At 35.6% G+C, this 15,364-nt stretch overlaps 4 pseudogenes across 4 annotated transcripts; 1 reads left to right on the top strand and 3 right to left on the bottom strand.

The window, feature by feature from the left end:
* Positions 1-1,531: 1,531 nt before the first annotated feature.
* AT5G34861 lies at positions 1,532-2,021 on the bottom strand (annotated as a pseudogene; the record flags this gene model as incomplete). The annotated part of the gene is made up of 1 exon: positions 1,532-2,021.
* Positions 2,022-6,000: 3,979 nt separating this feature from the next.
* Positions 6,001-6,339, bottom strand: AT5G34859 (annotated as a pseudogene; the record flags this gene model as incomplete). Its single annotated transcript has 1 exon — positions 6,001-6,339.
* Positions 6,340-7,264: 925 nt separating this feature from the next.
* Positions 7,265-8,902, top strand: AT5G34858 (annotated as a pseudogene; the record flags this gene model as incomplete). Its single annotated transcript has 1 exon — positions 7,265-8,902.
* A 5,269-nt stretch (positions 8,903-14,171) lies between these two features.
* On the bottom strand, positions 14,172-15,338 carry AT5G34857 (annotated as a pseudogene; the record flags this gene model as incomplete). The annotated part of the gene is made up of 1 exon: positions 14,172-15,338.
* Positions 15,339-15,364: the final 26 nt, after the last annotated feature.

Here is a 15,364-nt window from a genome sequence, read left to right as displayed (position 1 = left end):
AAGAACACCGAAAAAGAAAAAATATATAAAGAATGGTCAATATGGTAGAGTACATGAATGAGTCTAGAAGGATCTTGAATGTTGGCTTGTTTGATGAGACCCAGCGATGAAAGCCTGGTGGGTATAGTTGTGGAACTTAGGTATGGAATCTAGAATGTTGTGTAAGCTTGCAGAGAAGTACATGTTGGTTAGGATTTGATTAGACTTGTTTGCATATGGACTTAGCTTGAATGATCATGGCAATAAGCTAGTGAATGTTGGGAGTTCCTTTGTTTTCAAAACCTCTTCCACGAGTTTGGCTTTTGTGTTTCGCTTAAGGGCAAGCAAAAGCTAAGTCTGGGGGAGTTGATATAACCGATTTTCACCAATTTTATCTATGTTTTAGGTATAGGATTTTGAGTCTTTATGTTATTTCTCGAGCCTTTTTAGTATCTTTTCAGGTATTCTATGCAGTGGGACAACAATGGAGATAAAGAGACATTTTGGAGCAAAAGCTAAGGAAAAGGAAGCTAAGGACGATTTTGGTTCAGGAATCAGCGAGAAGTGTCCATCGACACACTCTTGGTGTCGATCGACACTAGTTTCGGCCCAGCAAAAACCCTAGACGCTTTCAAGTTTACAGAAGCTCAAGTTTGCCCCAGAAGATTTCCCTATTTACATTATTAGTCCCTGGACGTTTTTAGGGTCATATATATTGTTTTTAGACCTAAGTTTCTTTTATCAAGTCTTTTATCTAGTTCTTTGCAAAACCCTATTGTGAGAGACATAAGCTATTCATCCATTATTCTTGAGAGTTTCATTCAGATCTATATACAGTGAAGAGATCCCTTCTTTCTCTTTCCCTATTTACTGTGTTTATGCTTTTTATCTCAAATATGTTGTTTGCTTCATCCAATATGTCTGAGTAACCTGCTTATTAGGAATAGGGTTTCTCATTAGGGATTCATATGGTTTAGTAGATTGCCCCCTTTGCTAGGTTATCTGTAGAATTCTTCATCTTTAATTATGCCTAATGCTAGATCTAGAGTAATTAACTAAATCTTGAATCCAGAAAATAGATATTCCCGCCATAGGTATCTATAGTTGGATCTATTATTTGATGAGTCTGGTTTATAGGTGTGTAATAAGAATCAGGTAAGATGAACAATTAAACTCGTTAAGAATGCATATTTAGGTTGATAGTTTCTCGGCTTCTCCGGTTATTATTAGCTATAGATATAGGGAGTTTCGCGGCACACCCACCAGTTATTCGATAATTAGAGTTTGAGTTTAAGAATGGTTCGATAACAACCTAGTTTTCATTAGATCTACTAACCAATAGTTTCCTGAGAATACCATGTTTCTACCTCTTTATTAAATCTTTCACAACACAATCAATCTGCTGTTTTCTTGCTTTGTTTACTTACTACCCTTCTAGCTTAATATCGACATTTAACTCACTGTTTGAACAAAAGAAATTTGTGAATTCGATCCTAAAATACTGCAATTGATCTCTTATTTGAGAGAGTAATTCTAGGTAATTTCAACCATATCAACGTTCTTCATATACTTTCAGCCGACCAACTATGTCATCAAAAGTTATGGTGTTAAGATCTAAGACTTGTTCTAGTGCAGCTACTATGTGAATGTATTTTCGTCGTGGAACACTCTTAAGGAACTTCTTAGCAAGTCTTGATTTTTCAATAATTACACCTAAGGCAGCTGATTTTGCTGAGATGTCAGATAACTTGCCAGCAAAGTCATATTTTCTCAAAATCCTTCATTGTTAATCGGTCAAATTCGGCCATGAGGGTTTGTAACCTAGCATCCTTGACTCTCTCTACCCCCACATGTCTTGATTTGATCGTATCCCATACTTCTCTTGTTGTCTCCAGTTCTCCTATTTGTAACGCTAATGCTTCGGGGATTGATTGAAACAACAAAGCACAAGCAACATCACTCTTATCTTCATCAAACGGTTCTGTCACCTTGTCTATCACGTTCCAAGCTTTATGAACCTTTAGTGCCCTCTTCATCCTCATGGCCCATACCGTGTAGTCGATAGCGTTTAGCATAGGACATTGGATTGAAGAGGATCCGCTAACTTATTTCGTTGTTTTATCTACGGGAACGATATCACCCATCTCTTATGATTGATTCAATAGCCTCAAGCTCTGATACCAAATCTAGAGTTTAAGAAAGATTATGAACTCAATGTATAAAGAAATACTCTCTTTATTACTTTAGGAAAATAGCTCAAAACCTAAAGCTTTCAATCTCACAATCTCTCTCAAAGCTCATAAGGGTTATCACATCTCAATAACTCCTTATATAATAGATATGAACTCAATGTATAGGACATTGGATTGAAGAGGATCCGCTAACATATTTCGTTGTTTTATCTACGGGAACGATATCACCCATCTCTTATGATTGATTCAATAGCCTCAAGCTCTGATACCAAATCTAGAGTTTAAGAAAGATTATGAACTCAATGTACAAAGAAATACTCTCTTTATTACTTTAGGAAAATAGCTCAAAACCTAAAGCTCGCAATCTCACAATCTCTCTCAAAGCTCATAAGGGTTATCACATCTCAATAACTCCTTATATAATAGAGATTCAACATTATCCTAATCATTAGATAAATCCTAATGAATATTCTAGATAACTCCTAGAATTACAAGAAATATAAAATATCTAAAATGTTTAAATTAATTTACAATTTGTTAACTTGATTGATTTATCTATTTATAAATCATATACTTGTTCATAAACCGATTAAAAATAAGCTATTAACAATCGAAAAAATCAACAATTAAAACTAACCTTTAGTGTATGACATCGATGTTACCCATCATATACGAAGATATAAGATAGTAATCAACGGACTATTTGACCTCGGCTATGTTTCCCCTCAATCCAAATATCGAAAATGATCTCTTTGGTGACGGTAATGCAATAATCCTATTCAAAAGTTGTCACAAACAAAATTGGTAGAATATGTTTTGCTCTCGACTAATACACCATCTCCATTTTCTTTTTGAGCGCATTAACAACCCTTAATACACCGAGGAGAAAACTTTTCAATATACAAGCTTTGGCGGAGAAAACGAAGACTTTTTTTAGTTGATATCTATTACGTATACGATGCATTTTATATAGAATGATAAAAAAAAGGAAATATAAATTGTATAAAAGGCCAAAATCTTTGATATTGAGGAAATAGATCATCTTTTATTTTGGGATAAGATTTTAGAGTTATTAAATTATTCTTTTTTCTTAGGATTTTTTAAGATTTGAAGTTATAGTTAAGTACTTACGTTTAAATTTTTTTTTCAAAATAAAAACTATTTTGTTAACTTTAGTATAAAATATGATAAATGTTTTTAAGAGTCTCTTTATATAATTGAGTTGTAGTTCTAATTATAAAATTTTTAAAAACATAATCCAAATTTGGATTTTTATTTACTTAACCAATAAAGAAAACTTTATTACCAGTCTATATATTTTAAAAATATATGTTTTTTATCAAAATTATTTTTTCACTTATAACTAATAAAGCTCGCTAAGAAAAAACCTTGTTTATGCCTTAGCTGTTTAATAACAAATGCATTAGCTGTTTAGTAAATAAAAAAATAGTAATTAAAATCTTTTCTTCTAAATTCTAACTTCAAAGCCAAAAGTAGTCAACATAGACACTTTTGTATCCTAGTAAAATAATAATTATTTTCTTAAATACTTTACATCCATCAATCCTAAATTCTTTAACAAAAAAGTAAAAAATCCTAAATTTTGAAACAAAAGAGAAACAAAATCCTAAATTTACTTATTACACTATCTCTCAAAATTTAATATTTCCTTTCTATTATGCTTCTGTCCAAAAATGAAATATGAGTACAAATTTAAATTGGTTTTACATTAAAAATCATCTAAAATCAGTGAATTGCTTTAATTTGGTCATTAAAAAAAAAAGCTATGGTGTATCTGTCAAGTTTATTGAGGTATAATCAACAAAATCTAGAATCTTAGTCGGGACTGAAGTGTTGATGTATCTCCAAAGTGGCAGTTTTGATTCCCAAATCCACCTTAAAATTTTTAATTCAAAACGATGTCATTAAGTTCACATAAATTCTAATCTGAGATTTAAACCAGGTATTTTTTCGTCAGTTGACTTAATAACATGCACAAAAAGGTAAAATCAACAAAAATTATCTATTTAATTCTAAAATCTGACTACAACTTTGGCATTTAAATGATATTTTGAAAGTTTTTAAACATTCACAGTTTGAAAATTCATGTTTTCTTTAACATTTCTTCCAGGTATCCACATCAGCACATGAAAAACATCTTACAGGTGGCTACCTCAGCACACTTATTAAGTTTAGAAAAACCCTTCCACGTCATATTTCCTATAGCTGTCATCTTGCATTTGAACACGTTATTAATAACTGAATCGTTTCTTCTTCCTTCCCACCTCAACATGTATTAACTTCTATGTATCAAACTAATTGATTGCTTTATCAACAGATCGATCTAAGTAATTTAATAGATTCGGGTTATTTTCCTCTTTCAGTCACATATTTTTTCATGGAGAACAGATTCCCTTGAAGCATTTTCATCCAAATGATTTATCAAATCAGTGATTTGATGATATAAGTATCATTAGATGCAACCAAAGTTATCAACGTCACACCTCGATGTTCTTGGATCCAATGGCTCAGCCAAAACAGATGTAATTGGATGGCAGAACACATAACTCATCAGTGACCAACCTCTCTAAACCATGCTCAAAGATTTTGAACAATTGAAAAGAAGTACCCTGATTAGATACTGATTGCTACAATCATGGAATAATACAACAAAAACTGTTTAAGAAAAGCTCACCGACCATGCCAAGCAAACTGGTGTTGTGAGTTTCCCACAAAACATGAAATCTTCGGCTGCAAATGTTGCATGTAGATGAATGATTGGAAAATTTTGAATTGAATAAAAAAATTGTACATTATTCAGCTCATTTCTCTGCGAAATAGTAGATAAATAAGTTGAACAAATTTTCTTTGTAATTAGTTTATTTTCTAACTTTTTGGTTGAATGGGTTAAATGACTTTTCTAAATTATTCATCTCAAATGGTAAAACATGAGATGAATAATTTTTTAACGGAGTCAACTTCTTATTTTGAGACAACCATTTGCACCCTTCTTCTTGCTTGCATCCTCTTTCACTTTGTCTAATATTACTAAGAGATGTTCATATTTCAATAATAATATTTATTGTACTACGGAAAAGAATGAATTATTTTTAATGTTTTAAGTTTTGTTCATCACATTGTATCAAATCTTAACGGTACCACTTGATAAACGTTGCCTAAGGTTACAAGTATAAGTTTTTTTTGTTAAAATAATCCCCATCGGCAATCATAAGATGCATTTTGTTAAACTAAAAAGCCAATCAAATTTCAAAACAATACTAGCAAGTAGCAAGCTACCATACATTTTATTAAAATCATCTCCATTTCTCATGTAAATATTACTCTCCTTACCATTATTGTGGAAAATCACATATAAATGTTTTCTTTAAATGGAGAATAATAATTGGAAAAGAAATTATACAAGAGATACAGATTAAAAATACAAACACTCATAGCCCGAGCGTTGGCCAGATTAATCCCTAGCGTAAATATAAAAAGCATGAGTTCGTTACATTTTGTAAGCTAAACGATTTGCTAAAAAAACTTTGAAATTTTTATACAAATAAAACTCAGTTAATGATGAGCCGGACAAGCAGGCCCGACCCTTGGCACAAATCCACGATACATGGGTATTGGACCTCCAAAAAGTTTAAGCCTTTTAGTAACAAAATTAGGCCTCCAAAAACATTTTTAATTGCAAAACTAAGTTCTATGTTTCTGTCGACAAAACATACTTCTTATTCTCCACTTGACTTCACACGTGTACACTCACATGTGCGGATTTTGCATCAAATCTCCCTCCTTTTGCAGAACCTTGTCCTCAAGGTTTTAAGCAACAAAAGCTCCCACTAAGACCTTAAGCTGAGACAAAAGCTGGAAATTTCTTCTGAATGTCAAAAAGAAACTCTCAGGTGGCCTCCTCTGCTGGCTCATTAACCCACTTGACCAAAACCTTAGTTGCTGCACGACCCTGTCTGTTAACCATCTTTCATTCCAGGATTGCTTCAGGTGCCTTCTCAAACACGTCCGGTAGAACAGAAGGTAAGTGATGTGTGGTGTAGACATTTCCCACTAAGACCTTAAGCTGAGACACGTGAAACACGGGATGGATTTGAGAGTACTCTGGCAACTTCAGCTTGTATGCAACTTCTCCACATTTGTCAACAATCTGATAAGGACCAAAGTACTTGGGGAAAAATTTGTGATTAGAACGTAGAACCACTGACTGTTGTCTATAGGGTTGGGCTTGGGATCAAAACCCTTTTGAAACTCCCTTTATAGAAAATTCTTCTAAACTCTATTCTCTTCTTATGTTCTTTATTGATTTTTACTTTAAACATGTTTTGTTCTTCTATAATCATATATGAGTAGTTCTCTTGTTAGGTTTAGGGTTCCATTAGGGATTCAGATTATATAGTTGATCGCCAACCTGTCAGGATCATCTTTAGAGTTCTTCATCCTGAATTTTCTTAATGCTAGTTCTAGATTGATCACCTAGAACTTGATCATAGGTAATAGGTACACTGCGAAAGTCTACTTATTGCTAGAACTATCATAGATGAGCCTAGTATTTAGATGGGGGATAACATTGGTTTAGATATAAAAAATCCTAGTCATAATTAGATCTACTTGTCATCGATTGCCTACGAATATCCCTAAACCTAACGCTTTTCTCCATCTGATTTACTACTTGTTTTCTTGTCTTTTAATTTACAATCTCTTTTTTAGCTTAATTCAAAATCTTAGTCTATTGTGTGATCTTAGAGCTTTGTGGAATTCAACCCTAAACTACTACAATCGATCTCTTATTTGAGAGAGTGGTCTCAGGATTAATTTGACCTATATCAAATTTGGCGTCGTTGACAAAGTTCTCTTTGATTCCCCATTAGATTAGGATTATAATTTATTCTAAGCTTTTGTTTTTCTTTTTCTTTTTAGTTACTTACGCTTTCTCGCTTCTTTTTCTTGTGTGTTTCAGGTGTTTGTCTAATCGCAAAACGGGAAACAAGCGAAGAACATGAAAGAGAGTAAGATTGCTGGGTTAATGGCTAAGCTTGACGCAGTCCACAATCTACTTGTGGAAGATGTCGATTATGTTGGTGGAAGAGGTTTTCAGAATCAGAGATTTGAACACCAACAAGGGTACAAAGGTTTCTATGGGAATGGTCCGACAAGTTACACTTAGAAGTCTCATATCCAGCAACCGTTTCACGGTAACAGTAATTTCAGCTTCACAACAACCTATGATCTTGCTTCTTACAAAGCACTTCCTCTCCACCCGCACTAGTAAGCAAGATAGAATAAATACTGGAACAAATTCTGGAAGGTCAGAAGACGGATCTTAGAGAGACCTCTCCCTAGATGGACTAACAGCAACCTAACGACTTCTTAGCATCATGTTTTATGAGTTCGTGAAGGTTGAGGAAAGTGATGGTGAATTTGAAGTTGCAGAGGCAGTGTCGACCGACAAAACCCCTTGTATCGCTCGACACCATTACATATATATGAGAAATCAAGCTGTGACAAAGCAAAATCGACCAGGCTTGACGCTGATTTACAGAATCGCTTGATACACCAGATTCATGACAAGCTAGTCGACAATTGTTGAAGAAGAATCGAGTATGTTCGACACCAGAGAGTCAACACCTGAAAGTAGTGTCGACCGACACTCACCTAGTGTCGAGCGACATTGGGCACATGCTGCACCTATCAGCCTTGAGTTTCCACTGGTCCCTAAACAAGTCTACACGCCTACAATTCCCTGTCCAATGCCTCAAAAGTCTAAGAAAGAGATTCAGGAGGAGCGGTGCAAGGGTCCACATAAGCAGGAGGACAAAAGGTAGACATTGGTTGTCTCGGAACATATTGTAGAGCTGAATTGTAGACAGACTAAGGATAGTCCAGTTGTAGCACGGGTGTCAATCAACACCACCACCTGTGTCGATAAACAAAAATAATTATATGTTACCTGATAAGTGTGTATTTTGCATGTTTGGAGCATCCATTTGTCATCATTTTAGAATCATATCATCACTGTTTTATACCATTTCACATCATTTGTAATCACTTTGCATGTTTAGGATAGTTTTGCATGCTTGTTGCATATTTGTGTTGTTTTCAGGTGATTTGGAGTTGTCGACGAGCTAACTGGAAGAAGCAGACCTGATCATGACAAACCACTCGACCCAGAGGTCGAGTAGGAGCTTCAAGATCTCAAGAGACCACTCGACCCCCAGGTCGAGTAGAAGACACCGCCACTCTACCACATCACTCGACCCCCAGGTCGAGTGTCTTCATCTCCATCTCTAGACTACCACACGATCACATCACTCGACCCCCAGGTCGAGTGACTTCATCTCCATCTTCTGACCACCACCCGATCACATCACTCGACCCCCAGGTCGAGTAACTTCATCCCATTGCCAGACCTCTACAAGACCTCAACACTCTACCTGGATGTCGAGTATCACCATCACACCACTCGACTGCATACTCGATGACAAGCTTCAGAGCCTTCTTCATTCCAGACTCAACCAGACACTCGAGCACAAGGAAGAAAAGAAGACTCCAGCTGTTCACTCGACCCACCACTCGACCACATGGGTCGAGTACAGTTCCTAACCCGTCCCAATACTTCGTCGTTTTGAGTATTAGGGTTTCGGGATATTTGGCTATAAGTAGCATGTACTTCACATTTTCGCACAAGAAGTTTTTATCTAGTTTTATTTCCGCAGACCTTGTGTTCTAGACTTTTTGTAATCCGGATTTCTCTTTATCTATTCAGTATTCAGTATTCAGCTTTTGTTCTTGATTTTCGTTTACTGTTGTTCATTCTGTTATCATCCTGCTGTTATACTGCTGTTATCATGTCTTCAACCTGTTCAACGTTTATGCTTTCTGTTATGATGTCTGAGTAGTGAATAGGTTTCAGAGGATGGGTTAGAGTAGTGTAGAATTCTCAGTATGCTAGGTGATTGAGTATTGGTTGATAGATCCCTTCTGGATTAGTTGTTCTTAATGCCTATTGCTTTCTGATCAACTGGAATTTGAGCCCAGACATTTCCGCGCCCAAAAGGTGTTCGATGAAATGTCTGAACCACTAATTCCAGAGATTCGTGACCCTGTACCAAGGTATTGGTTGCAGGGAGCGTTTTGGCTTTAACTTGTTGATTCGTAATGCCTGTTAGGTTAGCTCTCGTCAATGGTGATTGAGTCTGAGACTAGGTTAACTTGAGAGTCTCTTTTGCGGTGGCACTTAGATTTGGTTAATGAACTTGTTGTCTAGGATTAATTTATTGAGCATGTCAATCACCTGTAAACTGATAAAACAAAACCACTCAATTACCCCATCCTCGGGAATTCCTTATCTGATTGACTTCTTTGTTTACTCTACTGTCGTTTACTGCATCCTGTTATCTGTCGCTTAATTTCTGCAAATAGCTGTGTTAGTCGAGTGTTTTACTGTTTCTGTTTGATTTTCTGTTTTCTGCATGTTCACTTAGGACTAGTAGAACACACCAAAACCTGTTATTGCTTGGCTTGACTTAGTGACTTCTGATCACATCTTGATTGTTAGCATCACACCCATTTGGATTGACAACCTAAAATACTACAACGATATGATTGGTGTTTTAGGATAATTGACTAAAAAACCTATTATCATTACCAAAGATATTAATATCAATCAATGTATGGGTAATATTAATTTCTATACAAAAAATTTGCTGTTTCAAATAAAATAAAAAAGTATATTACATTACCCCTTACATAATACACAAGCAAATTTCAAATTTTAAATAATTATCCAGTTAATTTTATAATTTATTATAATATATTTATTTAATAATTATTTTATCCCGTACATAGTGCAGATAAACTATTTAGTATATAATTAAATCTAAAAAGTAAATTAAAAACTTTATGTTGTGGATGCTCTTAGAAGCTTTTTCTCCAACAATATCGTGGGAGTCTTTTTTTCTCACTGAATTATATTGATATTGAATTTGGAAAGGTTACAATACACATGAGAAAAGAAGAGATTAAACTTCAAAGAGACACAATGCTCGACCCATAATCTACAACAAGATGAGGAAGGGATTTTCCGATAATACATTGTAAAAACCAAACAAATCTTGTCTCGAGACTAAACGAAGCTCTCGAAGCGCACCACAAGGACTTCCCGCACAACAAACTATGAAGAGGGGCTTCTTCAAAACCTATGGCAATAACAAGATAGTGGAATTTGGCCTTCTCCATAAATGATGCTTCTTTTTCAAGGGTCTCCCGGATGAACCGTAAGATAATGGAAAACCACTTAGACCTTTCAACACCAAAACGATCAATAAATTAAACAAAACATCGCATACTACGCGATGAGAGAAAACCCAAACATAATCAAAGTGTTCAACCCCAAACTAACAAAGATTAACTTAGTCGGAAAGAGAAGATAATCCCAAACAAGGAAGAAGAAATCCCAAACGAGGGAGCCAATTAAACCTAAACCTCTGATGTTACTAATATAACCCTGTTTTTACTGATTTTATCTATGTTTTAGATTTAAGATTTTGAGTCTTTTCGTTATTTCTCGAGTCTCTTTAGAGTCTTTTCAAGTATTCTATGCAGTGGGACAACAATGGATATGAGGAGACATTTTGGAGCACGAGCTAAGGACGATTTCAGTTCCAGATTCAGTAAGAGTGTCGATCGACACCAGTTTTGGCCCAGAAAAGTCCATGACGCTTTTAAGTTTACAGAAGTGGAAATTTGCTCCAAAAGACTTCCCTATTTGCATCATTGTTTAGACCTATGTTCCTTTTTATCAAGTTTTTCATCCAGTTTTCTTTGAGAGACATAAGCTATTCATCCCTTGTTCTTCAGAGATTCATTCAGTTTTCAATACTGTGAAGAGATCCTTTCATACTCTAATCTTAGTTGCTGTGTTTGTGCTTTCTTACTCAATTATGTTGCTTGTTTCAATCAATATGTCTGAGTAGTTTGCTCGTTAGGAATAGGGTTTCTCATTAGGGATTCATATGCTTTAGTAGATCGTCCCCCTGCTAGGTTATGTGTAGAATTCTTCATCTTTAATTGTTCTTAATGCTAGATCTAGAATAATTAACTAGATCTTGAATCCAGACAATAGATATACCCGCAATAGGTATCTTTAGTTGGATCTATTGTTTGATGAACTTGGTTTATAGGTGTGTAATAAGAATCGGCTTATCTACTAAGGTTAACAATTGAACTCCTTTAGAATGCATGTTTAAGTTAAAGATCTCTTGGCTTCTCCGGTTATTCTTAGCTATAGGCATAAGGAGTTTCACGGAACGCCACCGATTATTCCATAATTAGAGTTTTAGTTTAAGAATGGTTCGATAACAAGCTAGCTATCATTAGATCTACTAACCAATCATTTTCTGAGAATACCCTACCCCTAGCTCTTTATTTTAATCGTTTCACATCAAATAAATCTGTTGTTCTCTTACATTGCTTACTTTTTATTTCAATCATTCCCTGCTAGCTTAATCTTGACATTCAATTCATTGTGTGAACAAAAGAACTTTGAGGAAATTCGATCCTTAAATACTGCAATCGATCTCTTATTTGAGAGAGTATGTTTAAGGCAATTTGAATCATATCAGTTACCAAATCTCACGGAGACGAACTGATCAGAGCAACAAGTTGACACGAAATAGGAATACATGAGAGACATTGGAGATACCGAGATATCGAGGAGGCAATCCGATGTTGTACAGATTCAACTTTGGGAGAAGAGAAATGAACCGTCAAGAGAGAAGCAAAAGCCACCAAAGTCCGCCAAGACTTAGCAAAGAGAACCACCCGACAAAGACGACGACGTGACTCCACTCTGTGACCAGCAAACGAGAACGACGACCCAAGAACACCATCGACCAACAGATCCGACACATCTGAGTACCAAGACCCAGCCTCATTAGATCTACCCCCACAACACCTACTACTCCAAATCGTATAGCCTCCATGCTTCCACAAACAAAGAAGTTAAACACAAGAAATAAAAAATTAAGCAGAGAAACAAAAAAGGTGATCGACGCCGGCGCTATTTGAGCCACCACACGCCGGTTCCAAGCAGAACAGACACTTTGTGTTAAGGCAGGAAGACGAGAGAGAAAACAATTTCTTAGGGCGAACCCTCTAGTAATGATATATCAATAACTGATATCGTGGGAGTCTTGAGTCCAAATACTTTAAAGAACAAACTAATTACTTTTTCTTGACACTAAATTATTTTTAAAAATATCAAATTCGTTAAAAGGTTACGTTATGCACTCTAATGCTTAGGACCCAATCCATTTCACTGAGCCAATCATAAATGTCCACGTATGTGGTCACCTTCTTCAATAGCTCATTGATATATATCCAATTAGCTCATTGATATATATCTGACGGGCTTATCAATGTCATCGAGACGATAATCTCCCAAATGTCATCTCCTTCATCTTTCAGGTTCTAGTATTCAAGAAAGATTAAGAACAAAAGTATAAAAGAATATCTCTCTTTTATTATCTTTAAGGAACTCTCTCAAAACCTAAAGTCTCAATCTCTCTCAAATCTCATAAGTTGTATCACACCTTAACACATTCTATATATTAAAAGCTTTAACCTTATCCTAACTGATAAATCCCTATTTTTACCATTTTTAACTATGTTTTAGGTATAGGTTTTAGAGTCTATTTGTTATTTCTATAGTCTTTTCTAGTCCTTTCAGGTCTTTACATGTTTGGGATGCATTTGGAGATTATGGAGCATTTTGGAGCAAAATAGTCAACTTAAGCTGCAGAAGCAATCCAGAGACGAAAATGCACGTAAGTGTCGAACGACACCACCCCTGATGTCGAGCGACACCAATACCTGACAGCAATTCGAAGACGCAACTTATTGATGTTTTGAAGATTTCCAAATTCGGGGCAGAACTTTCTCTTATTTCTAAAGAAGGCCCATCACGTTTTTTAGGTCATATATATAGTTTTAAAGGTCATTGTTTAGACCTAAGCTTGGAGAGACTATTCTCCTCATCACTTTTGTACTTTAGGAGCAAAACCATGTGGAGACTCCCTTTGGGAGAAGATCTTCTTTACTCTTTCTCTTGCTATTATTGATTTCTTATTCAGACTATGATTTGTGTTTCTTTGATCATGTCTGAGTAATCAACTTGTTAGGTTTAGGGTTTCTCATTAGGGATTCATATGGTTTAATAGATCGGCCCCTGCTAGGTTATGTTTAGAATTCTTCATCATTAATTGTTCTTAATGTTAGATATAGATTGATCACCTAGAACTTGAATCCAGACAATAGATATGCCCACCATAGGTATCTGTAGTTGAATCTATTATTTGATGAGGCTGGTTTATAGATGTGTAATAAGAATCGGCCTATCTACTAAGGTGAGCAATTCAACTCGTTTAAAATACATTTTTAGGTTAAAGATCTCTCGGTTTCTCCGGTTATTCTTAGTTATAGGCATAGGGAGTTTCACGGAACGCCACCGGTTATTCCATAATTAGAGTTTGAGTTTAAGAATGGTTCGATAATAACCTAGCTAGTATTAGATCTACTAACCAATAGTATCCTGAGAATACCCTAAGCTTGACGTTTTTACTTTCTTGTCTTACAACCTCACAATCTGCTATTTCTTCCTTTTGTTTCTTTTTATTTTCATTACTATCTTACTTAGCTTAATTCAAAACCTTGGTCTATTGTGTGATCCGAGAGCTTTGTGAAATTCGACCCTTAAGTGCTACAATCGATCTCTTATTTGACAGAGTGATCTTAAGGCAATTTGACCTATATCACTAACACAACTAGGATTTGTATTTAGATATCTCCTAATACATTATTCTAGATAAGTCCTAGAACACTAAAGCTTAATTTCCTTTTCTCTTCTTTAGTAACTTACTCCTCAAGTTACTCTTCTCAAGCTTATCCTACATTCTCCCCCTTAAGCTTGAACTCTTCTCCCTTCAAGTCTTGAACTCCAATGAGGTTTCTCATTTCATTGAGCTTGGATCTACCAAGTGCCTTTGTCAAAATGTCTTCCTTTTGCTCATCTCTCGAAACATGTTCCACTTCAATTTGACCATTCTCAACACATTCTCTTATGAAATGATATCTCCTATGTATGCGCTTGTTTCGACCATGGAAGATCGGATTCTTCGTAAGAGCTATAGACGATTTGTTGTCGATGTGTATGGTTACACTCTCACTTGATGCACCTGTGATCTCACTCAAAAGATCTTGAAGCCAAATCGCCTGTTTTGCTGCCTCTGTTCCTGCCATGAACTCTGCTTCACAAGACGAGATTGCCACAATATCTTGTTTTTGAGAACACCAAGATATTGGTCCTTTACCAAGATAAAACACATGCCCTGCTGTGCTTCTCCCATCATCAGGATCCATATTGTGGCTGCTATCACTGTATCCTACTAATTTTGGTACCTCCACGCTTCGAATAAACGATATACCAAGTGTAGTAGTTCCTTTTAAGTATCTTAAACATTGTTTCATGGCAGCCGCATGTGATTCTCTAGGACTCTACATGTATCTACTCAAAACTCCCACACAAAAAGATAGATCAGGTCGTGTATGAAGTAGGTACCTGAGACAACCAACGTTTCTTCTAAACTCTGTTGAATTCACTTCCTTTTCATTCTCTAATTTTTCCAAAATCAAACCGGTTTCCATAGGAACTATATTGCAATCTTTCATCCCAGCTTCTTCTAAGATCTTGAGAGCATATCGACTTTGATTCAACATTATTCCTCTGCTGTGTTGAGTCACTTCTATTCCGAGATATTATGTCAACTTTCCAAGGTCACTCATCTCAAACTTAGCAGACATCTCCCTTTTGAATCCATTGATTAATTCTAAGTGTGTCTCAGTGACAAATAAATCATCAACGTACATGCCTATAATGAGGAGATTACCTTTAACTTATTTGCGGTAAACAGACAGCTCCTTAGAACACTTCTTAAAGAGAAGTTCAACAAGAATATGATTTAACTTGTTGTTCCAAGCTCTTGGGGCCTGTCTCAAACCATACAGTGCCTTGTTAAGTTTTTAAACCTTGTCTTCTTTTCCCAACTTTTCAAAACCCTCCGGTTGTAAGACATAAACGGTGCGATAACAATCCTAATATTAGCTAGATCTACAATTTA

The sequence above is a fragment of the Arabidopsis thaliana genome, chromosome 5 (assembly GCF_000001735.4).
Source record: "Arabidopsis thaliana chromosome 5, partial sequence".
Taxonomy (NCBI): Eukaryota; Viridiplantae; Streptophyta; class Magnoliopsida; order Brassicales; family Brassicaceae; genus Arabidopsis; species Arabidopsis thaliana.
This window is presented reverse-complemented; position numbering and strand designations above follow the sequence as displayed.